We start from the raw sequence: 20,606 nt of genomic DNA, 5'->3' as shown, positions 1-20,606 counted from the left end.
CTATTTATAAAGTACAGTTTAGAAGAGCCTTTCCCCTGTAATTTTTGCAATGCCACGAGCAGCTGCATTCTGATAGAACTGCAGTTGTTGTTTTATTGAGTACCAAAAAGGTTTTATCAGATATTTCAGTTATAGCTGTTAGAAATATTAATGTTAGAAATGTTAGTTATAGCTGTTATGCTACTAGGCATAGCATCTACTGTATTACAAGAGAATTGATCCTTTAACCACATACTCAGCTGAGTAAGGGCCTTGTTAAACATTCATGTTAGGCAGTTCTTAACCCCTGGATTTTCCAAACATTAACCTCTAAAACTAGTTTTAGGCATGCTTCAGGCAGCTTAAAGTTACGCCACTCCAAGGCAGGTTTATCTCTGATCCTAGAATCATAGAAAATTAGGGTTGGAAGGGACCTCAAGAGGTCATTTAGTCCAACTCCATACTCAAAGCAGGACATCCCCAACTAGATCATCCCAGCTAAAGCTTTGCCTAGCCAGGTATTGAAAACCATTAAAGGTGGAGCTTTCACCACCTCTCTGGGTAACCTGTTCCAGTGTTTTACTACCCTTGTAGTGAGAAAATTCTTCCTAATATCTAACCTAAACTTCACTTGCTGCAACTTGAAACAGTTGCTCGTTGTTCTGTCATCTGCCACCACTGAGAACAGTCTAGTTCCATCCTCTTTAGAACTCCCCTTCAGGTAGTTAAAGGCTGCTATTAAATCCCCTCAGTCTCCTCTTCTCTAGACTATATACGCCCAGTCCCCTCAGCCTCTCCTCAGAAGTCATGTCCCTCATCACCCTCACCATTTTTGTTGCCGTCCACTGAACTCACTCCTATTTGTCCACATCCTTTCTGTAGTGGACGGGGTGGAGGGAGGGCAAAAGTGAAGAAAGTACTCCAGATGTGGCCACACCAGTGCTGAATAGAGGGGAATTACCACTTCCCTTGACCTAAAGGCAACACACCTCCCAATGAAGTCCAGTACGCCATTCATCTTCTTGGCAATGAGGGCACACTGCTGGCTCATATTCAGTTTATTGTCCCCTGTAACCCCCAGGTCCTTTTCTGCAGAGTTACTGCCCAGGCAGTCAGCCCCCAGCCTATACTGGTGCATGGGATTGTTCTGTCCTAAGTGCAGGAATTTGCACTTGTCCTTGTTGAACTTCTTGAGGTTTATTTTGGCCCAATTCTCCAATTTATCTGGGTCACTCTGAATCCTAGCCCTACCCTCCAGCATATCTACTACTCTCCCCAGCTTGGTGTCATCTGCAAACTTGCTGAGGGTGCACTGTATGCCATCTTCCAGGTCACCAATGAAGACTGTGAACAAAACCAGTTCCAAGACTGACCCCCTGGGGCACTTCACTTGATACTGGCTCCCAAATAGAAATTAAGCCATTGATTACTACCCTCTAATCCCGATGCTCCAGACAGTTTTCTATCCACCTTACAGTCCATTCATCCAGCCCATCCTTCCTTAGCCTGCCTGTGAGAATGCTGTGGGAGACTGTATAAAAAGCCTTGCTAAAATCAAGGTATACCACATCCCCAGGTCTCCCTGCATCCACAGAACCTGTCATCTCATCATAGAAGGCAATCAGGTTAGTCAGGCATGACTTGCCCCTGGTGAATCATGCTTATCATTTCTAATCACCTTCTTCTCCTCCACATGCTTAGAAATGGATTACTGGAAGATCTGCTCCATGATTTTTCTAGGGACTGAGGTGAGGCTGACTGGTCTGTAATTTCCTGGATCCTCTTTTTCTTCCTTTCTAAAATATGGGCACTGTGTTTGATCTGGGACCTCACCTGATTGTCATGAATTTTCAAAGATGATTACCAGTGGCTCTGCAATCACATCAGCCAACTCCCTCAGCACCCTCAGGTGCATCCCATCCAGTCCTGTGAACTTGTACACATCCAGCATTTTGAAATAGTCCCTGACCTGTTCTTTCACCACTGAGGGCTGCTCACTTCCTCCCAAAACTGATACCTGGTGCAGTAGTCTGGGAGCTGACCTTGCCTGTGAAGACCTAGGCAAAAAAGGTAAAGAGCACTTCAGCCTTTTCTCATTCTGTCACAAGATTGCCTCCCACATTCAGTAAGGGACCCACACTTTCCCTGATCCTCCTCTTGCTACCAACATACTTGTGGAAACCCTTCTTATTACCCTTCACATCCCTTCCTAGCTGTGACTCCTATAACTCTTTAGCCTTCCTGACTTCATCCATGCATGCCCAAGCAATGTTCTTATACTCCTCCCTAATTGTTTGTCCAAGTTTCTTCTTTTTATAAGCTTCCTTTTTGAGATTTAGTTTACTGAAGAGTTCCCTGCTAAGCCCAGCTAGGCTTCTGTAATACTTGCCAGTCTTCCTGCGTATTGAGATGGTCTGTTCCTGCAGTCTCAGTAAGGTTTCTCTGAAGGATAGCCTGCTTTACTGTTCTCCTCTCCCCCTCAGCCTGGATTCCCAGGGGATCCTGCCCATGAGTTCCTTGAGCAAGTCAAAGTATGCTTTTCTGAAGTCCAGGGTCCTTACTCCGCCACTCTCCATCCTTCTTTCTCAGGATCCTGAACTCAATCATCTTGTGGTCACTGCTGCCCAAGTTGCCATCCACTACTACGTACCTCAACAATTCTTCTCTGTTTGTGAATAGCAGGTCAAGAAGAGCATGGCCCCTAGTTGGCCACTCCAGCACTTGCACCAGGAAATTGTCCCCAACATTCTCCAAACACTTCCTGGATTTCCTGCACACTATTGTATTGCCCTCCCAGTAGATGTCAGGGTGACTAAAGTCCTCCATGAGAACCAGGGCTTGTGATTGGGAAACTTCTGCTAGCTGTTTGGAGAAAGCCTCATCCACCATTTCCCTCCTGATCTGGTGGTCTATAGCAGACACCTGCTACATCACCCTTGTTGCTCTCCCCTTTAACCTTAACCAAGAGACTTTCAACAGGCCTATCTCCAGTTTCATACTGGAGCTCTGAGCTCCAAATATGACTCTTTTACACAAAGTGCAACACCTCCTCCTCTTCTCCCTTGCCTATCCTTCCTGAACAGTTTGTACCCATTCATGACAGTGGTCCAGTCATGCGAGCTATCCCACCAAGTTATTCCAGTAATGTCACAGTTCTGTGACCTTGCAAGGACTTCCAATTCTTCCTGCTTGTTTCCCAGGCTCCATGCATTTGTGTACAGGCACCTAAGGTAATTAGTTGACTCCCACTTGCTCTTCCTCCAGGTCACCCACTTCCCCACTTCCCTTAAGGCTTTGGTCTCCATCCCCCAGCAAACCTAGTTTAATGCCCCTCACTAGGTTAGTGAGCCTGTCTGTGAAAATGCTCTTCCTTGTCTTCGCCAAGTGGATCCCATCTCTTCCCAGCAATCCTTCCTCTTGGAAGAACATGCCATGGTTGAAGAAGCCAAAACCCTGCTGTTGACACCACCTGTGCAGCCAGGTATTGATCTGCAGAATGCACTAGCTCCTGCTTCAGCCCTTTCTCTTGACCAGAAGGATCTAAGAAAACATGACCTGAGCCCCAGTCCCCCTCAGCCTTGCACACAGAGCCCTGTAGTCACTTTTGATCCTGGCAGTATCATTTGTGCCCACACAGATGGGCAGCACGGGGTAGTAGTCAGAGGGCCGGATGAGTCTTGGTAATCCCTCCATGACATCTTGGATCCAGGCTCCTGGCAAGCAGCAGATCTCCCAAGACAACAGGTCAGGTCAGCAGATGGCTCCCTCCATCCCCCGCAGAAGGGAGTCTCCAACCACCACCACCGGTCGCTTCATCTTGGTGTGGTTGTTTCAATCCTTTCCATCTTGGTAAGGCCTGGCCTGTCCTCCTCCACTAATGGAACATGCTCCTCCCTCTGTTGCTAGGGCTGCATATTAGGGCTGTGCAAAGCTTCAGTTGCAGATTTGATTTGGCAGAGATTTGGCTTGATTGGGCAGCCAAATCTCCAAATCCGAATTGAACCAGGAGAGCCTTTAATCTCTCCAAATCAAACTGGAACCCTCCGAATCAATTCAGAGAGATTTAATGATTCAGACATAGAGACAGCTTTAAATGTTTTTTCTACATACCTCAAGGTACCAGGCGGTTTGTGAGTGCTGAGATGATAGGGCAGATGGAGTGTCCTTTTCTTCACCCACTTGTCCTATGTGGACAAACTTGTGGCAGAATACCATCTCTGTCTAAACTCTGCTTTCTGACAATTTGGTTACCATGGTCACTGCAAAGGGTGGACACCTCTGGCCCCATCTGCTTCAGGTAACCCTGAGTTGTAACCTGAGCTGGATACATTCCTAAGGGAGGGGGGAAACCTGCTCCCTCTGCCTACATGACTGGCCTCATACACCTGGGTGGGGGCTTAAACTCTCTATTGTTCTAAGCAATGCCAACATGACTGGGAGGTGGCTAAAGACCCTCCCAGTCTACTCAGGAACCAATGATGCATTTCAAATTGGTTGGCTGGCAGCCAACAGTTGCTGGCCTTCATTAGATCAGGTAAATGAAATCATAAGAGCTATATAAGTGAAGAACTGCCCAGGAGGAGGGGCAGTAGCCATGATGAAAACTCACAGAGAAGCTAGACCATCTGAAACTCTCTCTCTCTCAAAACTCATGAACCATGAACTGCTTGCCTCCAGAGGAATTCTCCATCTGCCTCTGGATGATACTCGTGAGTAAGCTACCTGAGATCTAACTAGATATATAGCTTACAGTAACTCAGACCCATGATCAGTGGTTACCATGCCACTGTTTGCTCTAAGGTGGCAATATCTCTCCTATTGCTCTACCCTGTACTCTATTCCAAACCTATTCCTTGTAACCAATAAAGTTCTCCTTCATACTTATCATGACAGACTTATTGGGAAATGGTGTAGATTATGCCTTGGTTCAGCTGACTAAGGGAGACCACTATTTGTGCTTCAGACTGAGGGAAGCACCCCAAGTTCTTGCAGTGGGTCAACTACCCTCAAGCACTGCTAGGACTGTGTTTCCCAGAGAGCGCAGGTCCAAGATCAGTCCAGACTCTGGGTGGTGGCAACGTTACCCCCCAGGCTTGCAGGTCTGCTCCAGGAAGGGGGCTGATCAGATGTGAGGCACCCCCAGGGAGGTGTTTGGAGCCTGGCAGGTGTTTGGACACAGTGAGGTGGATGGCTCAATTCAGAAGCACCCCCTACTGGTCTACCACAAAACTTTCCACCGCCTAAACTTTACTGCCTGGGGGAAGGTTCTGGCACCAAGCCACCTCCCCCTTCCAAGGATATGACCTTCCCACCCCAAGGGGTTCAAAACTCCATGCAAACAGCCTGAAGAGCACATGCCAGGTAGCCAGGTTGCAGGGCATACATAGGTCCAGGAGTGGGGTCTACGAGGGTGGATAGGGGAATGAGGTAGCGGGATGGTTTGGGTCCTCATGAGCTGGGGCTTCCTTCCTGGGTAGGGTCAGTTGTTCCCTGAAAAGCAACTTCCATCCTTGCTCCCACCCCAAGAAGCACAACCAGCACCCTCCATACCCCAATCCCAAATTATTAAAACATGAGTTCTTCTCTAATTTACCTCATCTTTATTTTAAAAATATATATATTTTTTTTACTTCTTTTTATTTTATCCTTCAGTGGCTGACTTCCTTCATTTCCCCACCCTTTCCCCACCCCCATTTCCTTCCCGCCTCCCATTTTATTATCCACCCCGTCCCATTAACTCTCTGCCTCCCAGCTTCATGTTCCTCAAACCCGTCCCCCACCCCTCCGCAACCCATCTGTGTCACTCTCCCATCTACACAGGGATAGAAGCCTGTCCTGGCTCACCAGTCCTCTCTAATGGCAACTCACAACTGCAGCTCCTAGTCAGGCCCCTGCTCACCAGCCCTCTAGTCACAGCTGTGCAGGTGGGGGACAGTCAGAGAAGGTTTTTAGTCTTAAAGTGTGACTGCTACAAACTCAAGCTAGGACTCAGAACCTTGTTACATGGAAATTTCAGGCAGCTCCTGGAGCTCTTAACCCCTGCACTGTCTACATAGTAACACCTTAAAGTGGTTTTAAGCACTCATTATGCAGCTCGAATTATGCTACTCCAGGGCAGGATTATCTCTGATCCACACTACCCAGCTCCTGTTTCATTAAGGTGTGGCCATTCCTCACAGATGTGCTGCTCCACTATCCCAGGATCTCTCACAACCCTTCCAACAGAGCAGGGATAAAAGCCTGTCCTGGCTTATCAGCCCTCTCTAATGGCAACTCACAGTTACAGCTCTTAGTCCTGCCCCTTCCTACCAGGTCTCTAGTGGCAAGTCACAGCTGAGCAGGTGGGGGACAGTCAGAAAAGGTTCCTAGACTAAGGGTCTGACTGCTCCAAGCTAGCACTAACACTGATCAACATTTGTGTGACTCCCAGCATAATGTGTAACAAGGCACTAACACTGATCAAGTTTGAGCATCTCGAAGTGGAACATATAACAAAGCTCTAATATTTCCTTTAGTAGTATTACCCTGAGGTGTAGGTTTGGGCTCACGATTCTTTCCTGCAGATGACTTCCTACAGGTTATTACTATTTTTTGCATGCATGAGGTAGTAGTGATTTTTTCCTTACTATAAAGGTATGAAATTTATACTGCTACATTCATGTCAACAAAATCTTCCATAGCACATTGCTTTTCTGAGTACCGTGACAAACAGCTTTGGTTGAATATCAGTTCATTAAGCTGCTTCATTCGCAGTTCCATTGCATTAAGTTATATACTACATAGGAAATGAACCAAAAAAGCTATTAGTCTCAAAAGACTGAATCACAATAAAAAGAGACTTAATCTGAAATCTGCTTCCCCCCAACTTTCAGAATCTGGAGTACACCTACGCAAATATAAGTCCCAGTTCAGTTTTTGACTCAAACCTTTAAAGTGCTGTCGATGCATAAGCATTTCAGGAAGGGTAGTACAGAAAAAAAATCTAGTGTCATTTTTAAGCTTGTAAAAGTTTTCTTTTTGTTTTCAATTTTTGAAAGTATATTACTTTAATGCTCTCTCTTTTCCTTTTTAGATAAATCTTTACTCTTTCCTTACTCGCTTTAAATTATTCTCATTGATTATTGCAAGATTACTTTCATGAACAAGGCAAACAGGACCAGGATTTAGCCTTTCATATGCTTGGATGCCCTAGCCAGTCAGTTCTAAAGCTTCTACTTTGTTAATACTCAAGCAGAGATCTCTCCTCTCCTGCCTGAAAAGAGGGACTGGGAGAGCTGGCTGTTTCTGAGTCATAATCCCCTGTATCACTGATCTGCCAACTGGAAAGAGACTCCATCGTCTCAAGATAGGGCTCTTCTCAAGATAGGAGGATGAAAAGGTGGAAAGATGAAGTCAGGAATAGCCAGGCCAGAACCAGACTCATTCTTGCCTCTCCAGGTTTCTTAGGGCTGTGTGGGTCTTCCATGTCGATTCTCATCCAGGGGTACCTGAGGTAGTTGCAGCTTGGAGGAGTACCAGGTAGTGCAGTTCTGTCACAGCTAATATGCTGCACGGCCACACTTGGTACTGAGGCTGGCCCTGGTATCCTGAGAGATACGCCAGATTTGGAGGTAGGTTCTGCAGCTCATTTCAAAATGTGTATGGGGCAAAGCTCACCACTGGCAAAACAATGGGTCCAACAGGGGGACCCTCTCTGAAATATATTGGTTCTCATCCCCCAGCCACTGATAATACCATGGGGTTAGATTATCTGACCCCTCATTGTAGCTTCTAGAAATACAGGAAAAGAACATTTTGCTGGCCATTCACAATGCTGTGGCCACTCCCTAGCAATAGTTTCTTGGCCACTTTTAGAAGGTAAGGAGCTTCTACTAGGCATGTCATTTCACAGGACACAGGTGAATGATATTACAGGCAGGGTGTCCAGTGATGTGCAGGGCTTTGTACTTCCCACTTGGACTCCTTGAGGGTGATTTACAGGGTTAGTAACCACTCTGCAAAGGTCTCAGCAACATACCTGTCAGTGGAACTGATAGCAGTCTAAAAGTGTGGGATCTCCTTATGACATCCTGTCACCCTTCCTGAAATGTGGAGGCCCTGTATGGCTCTAGTAGTGAAACCTCTTGCCCCTTCTTCTGTTAGGAAATCTTGCATCACAGACTCTCCATGTCCATTGCAAACATTGCATGGAAACTCTAGGAGTAGATGTATATCATTTCCGTGTGTGTGTGTGTGTGTGTGTGTGTGTGTGTGTGAACGAGAGAAAGAGAGAGAGAGAGAGAGAAGGAGAGAGACAGAGGAAGTGACATTTATTTTATGTCCTCTTTAAAAATCATCCATATAAAATACTAAGATGCTCCAAGGAGGGAAACATAATTCTCATGAAATATCAGTGACAGCTGTGCCTTTAAAACAGGAAGGAGAACTGACATTCAGGGAATTGTCATGTATAATATTTTTCATTCACTCAAGGGGTCCACCGTATTTCAGTCAGCTCCTGAAGCTTCCAAATTTTCCCTCTTTTACACTCCTCTCCCTCAAACCCCTTCAGAGTTCCAAAGTTACCCCTAAATTACTTTGGGATAAGGAGAGATGGAGATCAACAGGAGTCCATCAACACTGTCACCAGATAGGCCAAGAAATGAACAGTGTGAGGTGAGGTTCTGTATTGCGGCAGGGACAAATCTAGACAAGTCTTGGTAGGAGAGAGTGCTCAGAACTAGCCCCTCTGGGTAGGTTTAAGAAATATTTTTATCACTCAAGTGAGTTAATCACATTGGATGGGACAAAGTCAAAGGAGATAAATTCTTGGAAGGAAGCAGTGATAATATCCTTGGAATTCATCAAGAAGAGGAATCAGTTTTACAGCAATAATTTTTTGAGCCTGCATTAGTACAAATGTCAGGTATTTTAAGACACCTCCAGACATCAGTTCTTAACCTCTTTGAGCTTGCTGATTGAATGCCACAACTATATATTACCATAGAAGCAGATTTTCCAAATGCGATCTGTGTAGTTAAAAAATTTGGAATGCATTTGTGTATAAAAGTATGCACTCAGGCCCAGAGGCAAAATTTATAAACAATCATTACAATAAAAAGGTATTAGGATAGTAATTACTAGTGTGAATATAAGAGTCCATTTCACAAGGTAAAAAGTTTTGTCATAAACTGGTGTCAAACATGTTATATACAGTAAAAAATTATGATGATGAAATATAATGGAGAGAGAGGTGTGAAGTGATCTGTATCCCCAAGAGAATTTCAACAGTCTTTCTACTTTAAGAAGCTGTATCCTCTGCCTTAAAACCTACCACCACCAGATATTAGTTCTACTCATGCAAGAAAATTACTTTAATGAATGAGAAATATTAAAGACTATGATATCATGAGATAACTAGAAGTAATGCCCAATAACTAGAAGTAATGCCCAAAGGTCTTCTCTAGTGGTGTGGATATATAGGTCTGTGTTCATCATCCATGCCTTTGACCATACTCTCCAGGCATTCCATTAAAATGTGCATAATACATCCTCTTCCCCTTCTTCCTGCCCATATACCTATATCTATATCTATATCTATACACACTTAAAAGAAGTTAGGCTCTGCTGTTCTTTTTGGCCTTTTTAAATATGGCAGATGGCATGTCTGTTTCAGAGCATGCATTACCAGTCTTTGATTATTGCTTAGCATGCGTGTTCTTAGTAAGTCTTTTACTCCAAGTCTTTTAGGAATCTATAGGGTGAAATGTATGTATAGAGTGCTGGCAATTTTTACACAGCACTTCTGGGAATTCTTGATTCCCAGTTTCATAATTATTTCAGTGTCCTGCATTGTTCTATTGATTGCTGACCATTGTTTTAATTCTGTGTGGCTTCCTATCCCCTCACTACAGAATCCTGAAAATCAGCATCATATTTCAATCCAACCACTGTGAAGACCCAAAGGAGAGGTTAAAGACTAATGTGGAAAGAGGTAAAGAGAAAAGGTACAAAATACTTTTCATCCACTGAAACAGAAGTTAAAATCTATCAGTGTTAGAGTGATGTTGTAGCCATGATGATCCAGGAATTATGTGAGAGGCAAGGGTTTTTTGGGGGGTGATAGCTTTTATTGGACCAATTCAACCAGCCTAGACCATCATGGCTACAATATCACTCTAAGGCTACTGCAAGAATCTAGTGATTCCTACATGTTTAACAAGCTTAAGTCTGGGTGACATCTTGGGGTTTTTTTGGGTTTTTTTGGTAGTATCAGAACAATTGTCAGTGATAGATTTTAACTTCTATTTCATCTAATCACCTTTAGGATCAAAGGATGCTTACTCTGTCTGAGGAAAGTCATTTGTCACATCAATTTGGAAATGGCTGTTTTGTCTTAAGTATTTTGTACTTTCTCTCTTTATCAGACCTGAAGAAGAATGTCTTGCATTCAAAAGCTTGTTTATCCCAACCATGTTTTGATCCAGCAAAAGATATCAAGCATTCTTTGCCTCTCGCATAAATGCTTTAAAACACAGTTACTATTTACATTCTATATTTGCCTTATTACTTCCTTTTTCTGTTGCATGGGGTCAAAGATCTAAGTATAACACTTAACATTATATGCTCAGGTATGAATCTCCAGATGTTTGAACTCTAAATGCTTTCATGAAGATGCTGTGTATTTAATTTAAATCAGCAACTGGGAGGAATTCTATCCTCTTATCCTGTACATGTTGGGGAGATAACTCTCTCTCTCAGCTTTTGTACATTTGTATATTTTATCCAGCGCTATACCCTTCTTTACTGTTAACCAGCTGTGTAAGGGCAGGTGGCTTTATACATTTTGGAATCTTGTCAAATTTGACTCTGGAATCATTTTTATGTAAAACAATATGTAAGTACAATGCAAAAGCTAGTATAAAACCAAGGTTATTAGAAGGTCTGAAGTAGTAGTACAAAAATATCACTAAATTCTGCTCTTAATTGAAGTCAAATCTACCAAAATCTATGGGTTACATAGGGCAGAGGGTGACGCATTACTTACATTCTATGTGCCTGATCATTCCTATACATCATACCTCAGGTACATTTTTTTTGTTTGGTTGGACAGAAATCTATGCTGCTTTCCCAAAGCTAACCAATGTATAAACATTTTAACCACCATTATGAAGGGGGTGTGTTTTGCTCCTTACTGGAGCAGTAAAGTCTACTGAGCAATAAGTTGTCTGGGGAAGGGAGGAAGAGGAGGGATGCTAGAGGACTATTTTCTCTTCTGAGAGAAGCCACAGCATGTACAAACATTTGCTCTGCTAGGAGAAACTCTGTTGCGAGTGATTAAGCCGTGGTTGTTCCCAGGTTACTTTTCTCCTGGAGTGGCCATTTTTATTCAGGGAGAAAAAGCCTGAATATCTGTACACCCATGGTTTCTCCAGGGAAAGCACAGGCTCTCCCAGAAGAAATTGAATGTTTGTACAAGGCCAGAGTGTGTCACTTCTGGACTATGGTGCTTCAGCAGGAAGCAAAGCCTATTATGTATGTGCGAAACACCATCATTTCGTTTTGACGCTGTGCTCCACCTCTTGCCACTGGGCTGTGCTCCATAGGGCTGGGGGAGCCAGTCGGAGTGCAGCCTGGCGGCAAAAGTTGGGCTGAGCTCTGACTGACTCCGCCAGCCCCATGGAGTGCAGCCCAGCAGCGGGAGGTGGGGAAAGCCAGGGCTGCGCTCCCCAATGGGCTGAGCTATATGGGGCTGCGAAGCCACTTGGAGTGCAGCTCTGGCCCTCTCCTGCCTCCCACCACTGGGCTGCTTTGAAAGTCAAAATGTTTTGAAACTTTCAAAATGTTTTGAGTGCCCTCATTTCATTTTGAAGCTGTTTTGATGCTTTGTGTTTCATTTCGATTTCATTGTTTCAAGCTAGAAATGCACTGAAACAGCTTCGAAATGAAACACTTGGTGAAATTTCACACAGTCCTAGAGCCTGCTCCTTTCACAATCCCTACATGTTCTGCAGGAAAACACAGGCTAACCAGGGGCAATATGGGTCAACCAGTCAGGGCTGCCCTATGAACTGTTGCCATCTGTCAACAGGCAGACTAAGGGAGACAACACAGCATGTTAGATGTGTGCACAGGGCTCCCCCCTTGGCTGCACAGTGTCAGCACTGCAAGCTCTCCACTCTTCAGGGCCTCAGCATTCAAATGTCTATAAACAGGGCTCTGGGTAAGTTTTTCTATCAGGAGAATAAACCTGTGAGAATTCTCCCAGATTATCTGAATGTGCATATGCAGTGTAAAACTGCTCTGAATTACAACAGTCTCCTGAGGAACCCTACATGGGTTTGGGGTAGAGCTAGAAAAATATCTACCATTCTCTTTACCACACAGCCAGTGCAGTGAGTGAAGCAGCAGGTGAGCATGAGTTTAAGGAAGTCACCTAAGCAGTGCACTTCAGAGTGGTAAGGTGGATATGGAACAATTATTTGCTTAGTCCCAAAACCTAGAGTTCCGAATTCCTCTCTTACACTAAGCAACATGGCTACTTATGGACAATAAACCCCCGCAAAACTGTACTTTACTTTAAATTTGGCATGGTCCCACACCGAGTCCAGCATGTATTCAGATAAGGCATTGCATTAGTTTGACCTGGCTCGCCCAATGTCTGTATAGACCAGGTGCTTTAGTGGGGCTTTTTTTTGCTGCATTTATCTAATAGCTGATTGAATCAGCTATTAGATAAAAGTGTCCAAAAGCCCCACTGAAGCACCTGATCTATACAGATGCTGCAGAGGTGGGTCAAACAAATGTGCTGCTTCTTCTGGCAAGGTGTTTTGTTTTGGGTTTTTTTAATGTCTGTAAGCAGTCAATGTGTCTGGTCACACAGAACCCAGTGAAAGAACTGCACTTCCACTAGGATTCTGATCTGTGTAATAAATGGAGAGAGTTTTATCTGCATCTTTTCTTTACATTACATGGAATTATCTAACTTAAATGTAGTACACAAAGGCCTCTTTGGCCCTTTCTGACAGCAGAGTGGGGGATAAAGGTAACACATGGCCAGAATAAGGCATATGATTGTAACCTGACTCGAGCATACATCTCTTCAGTGTCTGTAGCTAGGATCAATGTTATTTTAGGATTTTATGTACATACATAATGATGGCAACACCCACACAAACACATACTTATTTGTACATAAGCTACAAATATCTATGTTGGATGATTTTCTACCTTTATTTTTAAAATATTTCTTATGAAAAAAATCCAACTTTTTATCAAAACTCCCTGTTTTCATTAACAGTCTCATTCATGGAATATCATGCAATATTTGAGCTAAAATGGGCAGTGTAATTAACTGACTTTGCTCCCCACAAAAAAGTTCCTAGGACAACTTTGCTTTCAGTTTGGTGAATCCATTTAGAACGCCCCAGTATGGAAGTAGGAAACCAAGGATGCAGACAGAAGTGACAACTTTTGCCTGATCTGGCCACAGAGAGCAGTCTATAGCTGTGACCAAACACAAGTTCATGGCTGCAGACAGCTTCAAAACTGGCCAGTTGGGTGAAAATCTCACCCCTCATTGTATGAGCTATCAGATAAAGACATTTCAAAATGTAGCATCTTTTGTAACCCGTGTCTGCGGAGTGCCCAGCCTTTCCTGTTTTCAGAATGGGAGGGGGGAAAGGGAGTGGAGGGAGTTCAGTCTGGGGGGTTTTCAGTCCTCCCTAGAGGGTGGGGCAAGTGTATTGGAGCCCCCCCCCCACCAAGGTAAGGGGGATCCAATTCACCCACCCCACCAATCAGCACCAGCTGGGGAAGCCCAGGAATGAGCTCCCTCTGCTGCCTTCCCTCCCCCCTCCCCTTCTGGAAACAGCAAGCACTGGCTGAGAGAGCCCTGGCCATTGCTTTGGGAACCTGGCTGCAGGCTCCTAGCCGGTGGCTAGGTTCCCCTCCCTCCAGGAACCAACAGAGAACTTCTCTTTGGTCTGGAGTAATGTTGTAATTCAGGACACTTTGCAAAAATCATTCTGAGTTACATCTGGGAGCTGCACTTCTTTCTGCACCCATAGTTCAGCATTTGCTTAGGGGCTATCTTCAATCCACTTTTGATTTGGGGCCAATATGTGTAAACAGAAGGTGAAAAAGTAGTTAATTACAATAGTCAAAAACTTTTCTTCTACACAAGTGCACACACACACACACTCCTATCCTGCAACTATATTGTTTGTGGCTTTGCAGTTATTTTTAGCTTTATTATTCCGCTAGCAAAATAAGTATAACCATTTGGAGATTCTATGGAAAAATGGCATGTAGTAGAAAGCATTCAGACCTAATTTAGCTGCAAAGTCAAACTCAATGTAGACTACTTGGAGGACCTCCAGTGACTGGGTAGATAGCTTGAGGTGAAGAGATGGCTAGGATTTTTATTTTAATGTTTTTCAACCATGATTTTATATTTCAGTGACTATATATTTTTATTGAAAATGTAGCATCTCTACACCACCATCATGAAAGCATTTCTGTTATGCAATCTGTTTGGGAAGCTAGCTAGTATTAAAAAAAAAAAAAAAAAAAAAAGAACCACTGCAGGATACTTAGTTCAGAACTGATATTTGAAACTGCTTTTATCACTTATTTGTTTTATTATTCACGAGGCCTTCTGCAGCCAGTCAATTCACCTCAGTATGGTCACAGCTGAAAGCTCTCTTTTTGCTGCTGATGTTGTTGTTTTTCTTATTTCTGACACGGAACCTGTCTCTCAAAAAGAATAGGATATGAAACACGGTGTTCACTAACAACTTTCCCCACAGTAGGTATATGCTTTTTTGATGTTAATGAGATTAAGGGCTGTAGAATGTTGCTTGTTACTACATTTAAAAGAAGTTATCCATGTAGGCAGTTCAAATTGATGTGTTGACAAGCAAAAACAGCATACGTTCGTTCTGTTCAGCCGCTGCCATTGTTACAGACCATTTTACATTGAAATATCCTTTAATACTGGGAAATCCTGCTGAATAAAATATCTGAGGTACATCCCTTAGATGTATATTAAAGACCAACTAGAGCAAACTTTTTACAGTCAAAGTTTAAACCAATCAAAACTGACACCTTCCGTACACACACACAGATACACAATATATACTCTGTGTTTCCTATTAGTTTTGACTTACAAGTGATTCTTAGGAAGAAAAGATCTCGTCTCTCAAAGAACTAAAAGCCTCTCAAGCCTGTCACCATTCATCTGATGAGAAGTTATCCTCAAAAATATATTACTATATGGTAGGAAATGATTAAGAAGGAATGGGTATCAGACTTGCTGTAGGTCCATCATGTAACTATTTTTAATATTCTGAAAATGCTATGTCACAACATTATGATTACTATATTTATAATGCAGTAACACTTTGGAGTTCTAGCTAGGCACCAGGACTGGGAACCAGGGAAAATATGAAATATTGTGAGCCTTACAATAAAACTGCAAGAGTTAGTAACACTGAGACTTTATATTCAACTGTTGAGTTTTGGGCACTAGAAAAATATGCATGCAAAATATTAATGCTTTACAGGTAAATGGATAGATTCTGTTATATAAGTAAAACAAAGATTCTGGATATTATCTGTTGAGCTGAAATTAAGAAGTTTAGCAAATTTAAGAAGTTGTAACCCTTATATTTCATCTGCCTGACATTTTTTCATTACAAAAATTCTTATGACTTTTTTTTTTAAAGAACTCCATGGTTTGCTAGGAAGGTAGTTCTAGGGATAGAGACATACCTTTTTCTGCCTCATAAAAGTCTATTCAGATTTGGGCAGTTAGGAGATGTTGAAAATCATCATTTTGCCTGTTTTGCTCAGGGCAGTTTGTTACTTGTTGCCAAGGTTCCTGAACATCCTCACATACAGCACCTGGTCAAAAATTTGGCAAGTTGGTTATGCTACTGTCCAAAATATCCTTTTGGTCTACAGCAAGTTATTCTGATTTAGGAAACAAAAGAGCTGTTTGTAGAAGAGCAGAAGAGTATAATAGGACTTCCAGAGGAACTTATGGTTCAGAATCCCTGAAGGCCTTCTGAAAATCTGCCTCTGATGCCAAAAATATAAATGCAATTTAAAAGGTTAGCCCCTAAAATGGGTTTCTACACATTTTTAATAAATTGATTGAAGTTCTCATATGTTATGTAGCTCACATATTCATACTCAGGGACATTTGCTGATTGATGTCAAAGGCACAAGCTTTAAATAATGTTGAAGAAATTAATGTTTCAATACAAATCATTTTACATTTATACCATTGGGTCTTAAATAAAATAGCAACATTACACTTACCTTTTTGTGTCAACTCATGAAAGCAAGTATGGCTTCCCAATATCCAGCAAGTAATATCTTAAGCCCCACTGAGTTCAGAATACTTTTATCATCTTGTTTCTCAATGTACACTGTATGCACTGCTTGCATCTGACACAGAATGATAACTGTCAAAAACTGAAAGACTTCTGTCATGTAATCAATTTCTCTACCAATTCAGAACTGTCCCCTGGTGCTTTTAGTAACTGTTAACTTTTCCCCATTGGAAATTCTTTCCTGGGCTAATATATATTGGTGTTGGGAGGTTTTTCTTAAACTTGATCCTAATTTTTTTTCTTTCATAATTTCATTCCACTGTACTTAATTATACCTTTTTGAATGCCTAAAACATTCTACAACCCAGGACCAGTTTCCACCAATCTCACTTACCCTGAACAGAAAGTTATCCCAAGAATTGCTACCAGTAAAACTGACTTGCCTACTAGTTGAGTAAGGTCCTAATCAATAGTAACAAAGGCAGCAGAATCTAGTTTGGTACTTATATTCTTTGGTTTGATATTTATCCTCTTAAGTATTCATAGAGTTGTCATATCTAAAGGGTGCATCTACACATGTGCTTTACTGTGGAGTTGACTAAGTAATTTTGCAGTAAAGCATCACTGTCCACTCATGTGTCCACTCAGGTATTAGGTATCACTGTCCACTTGGGTATTAGGGCGCAGTTAATTAATTTATTCCACTGTAACATAGTACTGTTAGGGACAGTACTATCTTATGGTGTAGTCAATTACTGTGCTGCAATGCACATGTGGATGGTGATCAGGTCAGCAGCACTTGAGCTAGGGAGGAGCAGTCCCAGATTGGCAACAAGCTCAGGGGGTCAGCCACAAGGCTCCGCTGTTTCAGCACTCTCCTGCCCTAGCCAGCCCCTCCGCCACTTGATGTCACCACCTGGAGCCCATGGCTGACCCCCTGAACCAGCTGCCAGTCCAGGGCTGCTCAGCCTTAGCTCCAAGTGCTGCTGTCCTGGGCGCATGTGTAGAAGCTGTGCCTAGGAGCAGTATACTCTGGAGCAAACTGCTCTAGAGTTCATCACATTGCATTAATTGCACATGTAGGTGCACCCAAACAGTAGTTACATAGCAAACCTATACCCAATATAACTTTTAAACCTTTCTTGTTAAGTAAGACCATGTGCATACTGCAGCAAGCTGGACTTCAGTTCCTTACATTTCTGCAGCAGCTTCACAAAAATGAACGGAGAATATTCACAGAATTATCTAAAACATGGAATCAGATTATCATCGTTATTGTTGTTGTTGCTGCTGTTGTTGGGGCAGCTTGAAACTGGGATAAATATATCTTTTGGATTATTTCAGTAGAGTCAATAGCAAAGTAATATTTAGCAGTGTGCATATTTAAAGTGTTATTTTTAGGTCTGAGGTGCAATACCCCCATGAGTTGAACTGGGGCACTTCAGAATTCCCAGAGAGATTTTTTTTCAGGTTTCCTCTTAATGCAGAGGAACAACACCGGTTTGGTTCCTATCCATTCTTGGAAAATTCTAACCTCCTCTGTAACCAGAAGCCATTTTTAAACATATATTTTTTTTTAAATATGAAAAATATGATTCCACAGCTGCAGATTCAGAGAAGATATGGAGTTCTGCCTGTTAAACAATAGTAACACCCACATGTACACAACTTTATAAAAGTTGACATATTTTACAGTCCTCTAAAAGCTCTTAGAATCTGTATTTTAGCATTATTTTATTTTTTTCTAATGGGTTGCCTTTTTCAAATATTATGTCTGCCATCATGGTGTCATATTGCACTATTGTATATAGAATGAGTTCCAGTCATATTTCTTCAATCAGAAGTTATCATAAAATATACCAGCCTTAAAAAAATGCATAGCCTTTTTATCTAGCAACTTCTGCCTTTATAAATACTTCTCCTGTACAATTTAGATCTGCACCTGCTACTTTCTACATGTGATAACCTTCCTTCATTACCATGCAAACAAATTTAGACATTAATCCCAAAGGAAGGCCATAAAATTGGTTTTGCTCTGCCCTTACATTTCCTTGCTATTTACCTCAGCTAAATCCATGAACCAATCTCTAGCTTTGCAGCTTTACTTCCTGAACTCATGTATTAATGATATGTCAGAATCTAAAGCTCCCTGAAGAAAAGAGGTTGCCATGGGATACTGAGTGCTTAGGAGAAAACTATAGAAAGACTTATGCAGCTAAGAAAGGCTCCCAGGACCTTGCTGTGTCAGTCAGTATTGCTTTTTATCTCTTTATATTAAACAAAATCACTGCTCTAGGAGTCACTGGGCTTCTGTCAACCCTGATTGCTCCATGATAGTGACCAACATGATCATAGGAATCTGTCACTAGAAAGAAAAGTCCCCTTGTTCTCTAGAAACTCTCACTTGAATGAGCGACCTCTTCCAGAGTACTTATAGACCCATTTCTTCGATGGTTCCTGCCTAAAATCATCAAAATCTACCCATTTAAACCTGTGCCCAACCTGATATGCAAAATAGATCCATGTACTAAAAATAACTGGAACTTTGCATTGCAACAAATAAGAAAGGACCTCCCATGGTCTGAGGGAGGTGAGCAAGGGCAGGCAGATCCTGCTCACTCATATATGAAAGCAAAGCTTCATTTTGAAATGCATATGAGAAAAGAGTTGGAGAAGGTTACAATCTCTCTGCCAAAGGATAATTTCCAGCTTTCAGAAAACTATATTTGGTCAAAAACATCTGAATTGCCTGAGGGGCTAGAGAGAGAGGTGGTGCAAACGAGAAATTCACTGTGCGCGAAAAGAAACTTGCCTACTGATGTACTTCCAAGCGCTCACATATTCCCACACTGCAGAGCACAGTAGCCACATTCAAATCAAATCTTTATAATTTTCTCTTTTCCAAGCATTTAACATTGCCACTGCAATAGGGAATCCAGTGAGAAATCAATATGTTAAAATAAGTCCACAGAAGTCATTTGCTGAATAATATTAAGCAATGGAAAAGTTTGCAAATAGACTGTTTTGTTAGCAGACAAATTACAACCCCCTCCCCCCCCCCCCCCCCCCAAAAAAAAGGACTACATTCACCTAATGCATCATTTATGCGTTTTTCTTCCATCTCTAGCTGTGAAGCAAATTCCAGGCATAGGTATTTGGAAAAACTTTAACTGTCACCACTGCACAGCATTTTTATTATGTTTTAAGGAATTATATAAGACCATATTCTTGAACTGGGGAAAAATCAGCATGAATTTACCAGTAGTTCTCTCCAACAGGACTCACTGAGATTTTGCTTCTGCATCACCAACAGTTGTGCTCTATCACTAGGTATATATGTCATCTGTTACCACCTAAAGCCAGGCTAAAGTTTTTATTCTCCTCTGCTCTTTCCCTTTGTGGATTCATTTACACCAGTGTGAAGTGAGGTAAGATATAAAAGGCAGGCAGAATTATCCACATAGGTACTGACTCTGTGGGTGCTCAAGCACCCACTGCAAAAAGTTAGCAGGTGCTCAGCACTCATAAGCCATGGTGGGCTGCTTGCGGACATTAAACCTGATTCAATCAGCTATTAGATAAAAGCACCAAAAGAGCCCCACTGAAGCACCAGATCTTTACAGATGCTGCAGAGCCAGGCTGAAGTAATGCCCCTCCTCTTCTAGGCACGCACGGGGCTTGGCACAGGAACGCGCTGAGTTTAAAGTACTGTTTTGAGGTTTTTTTTAACGCCTGCAAGCACCCAACCCAAGCAAAAACCAAAGTCAGTGCCTATGCATCCTAACATACATAAGTACATCCCAACCACTTCAGCCTGTGGTGACCTGGGGATTTCAGAGATGTTTCCCTGATGGCAACATTAACCACTTCCACTTTATCCCGCACACTGGGTCTTGGTGACAAATTTCTACAAAATGAGCATTTGGTGTCAAGACAGCTAATCCGATCCAAATCTGGGCTGCATAAGGTGGGACACATTTCAGTGCAGGAGAAGCAAAAATGTGAAAGTATCTCTAGGTATGGCAGATAAGATCACAACTAATACACTGGTAAAATTGCATCTAAAATACTATGTTTATTTCTGTGGCACTCCATATTAGGAAAATGCAAACATTTTATTAGGAATTCAACAAGTAGGATGGCAGATTATTAAAGACCTAGAGTAACTGATTTAGGAGGAGAAATTAAAAGCATAGTTAAATTAAGATTATGGAGTAAGAAGGTATGATAATTACCTATGAGTACTGGAAAGTGCAACAGTAATAAAAAGGGAGAGGAATTCCACCTGAAACATGATAATTAGTAATA

General features: G+C 42.2%; 1 protein-coding gene across 9 annotated transcripts in view; it reads right to left on the bottom strand.

The window, feature by feature from the left end:
• Positions 1-20,606, bottom strand: part of LOC102558349 (poly(rC)-binding protein 3) — a 929,340-nt gene that overhangs the window by 432,391 nt on the left and 476,343 nt on the right. The window lies entirely within an intron of this gene.

Source organism: Alligator mississippiensis, chromosome 5 (genome assembly GCF_030867095.1).
Source record: "Alligator mississippiensis isolate rAllMis1 chromosome 5, rAllMis1, whole genome shotgun sequence".
Taxonomy (NCBI): domain Eukaryota; kingdom Metazoa; phylum Chordata; order Crocodylia; family Alligatoridae; genus Alligator; species Alligator mississippiensis.
The sequence above is the reverse complement of the archived record's forward strand: the minus strand, read 5'-3'. Positions and strand labels throughout refer to the sequence as shown.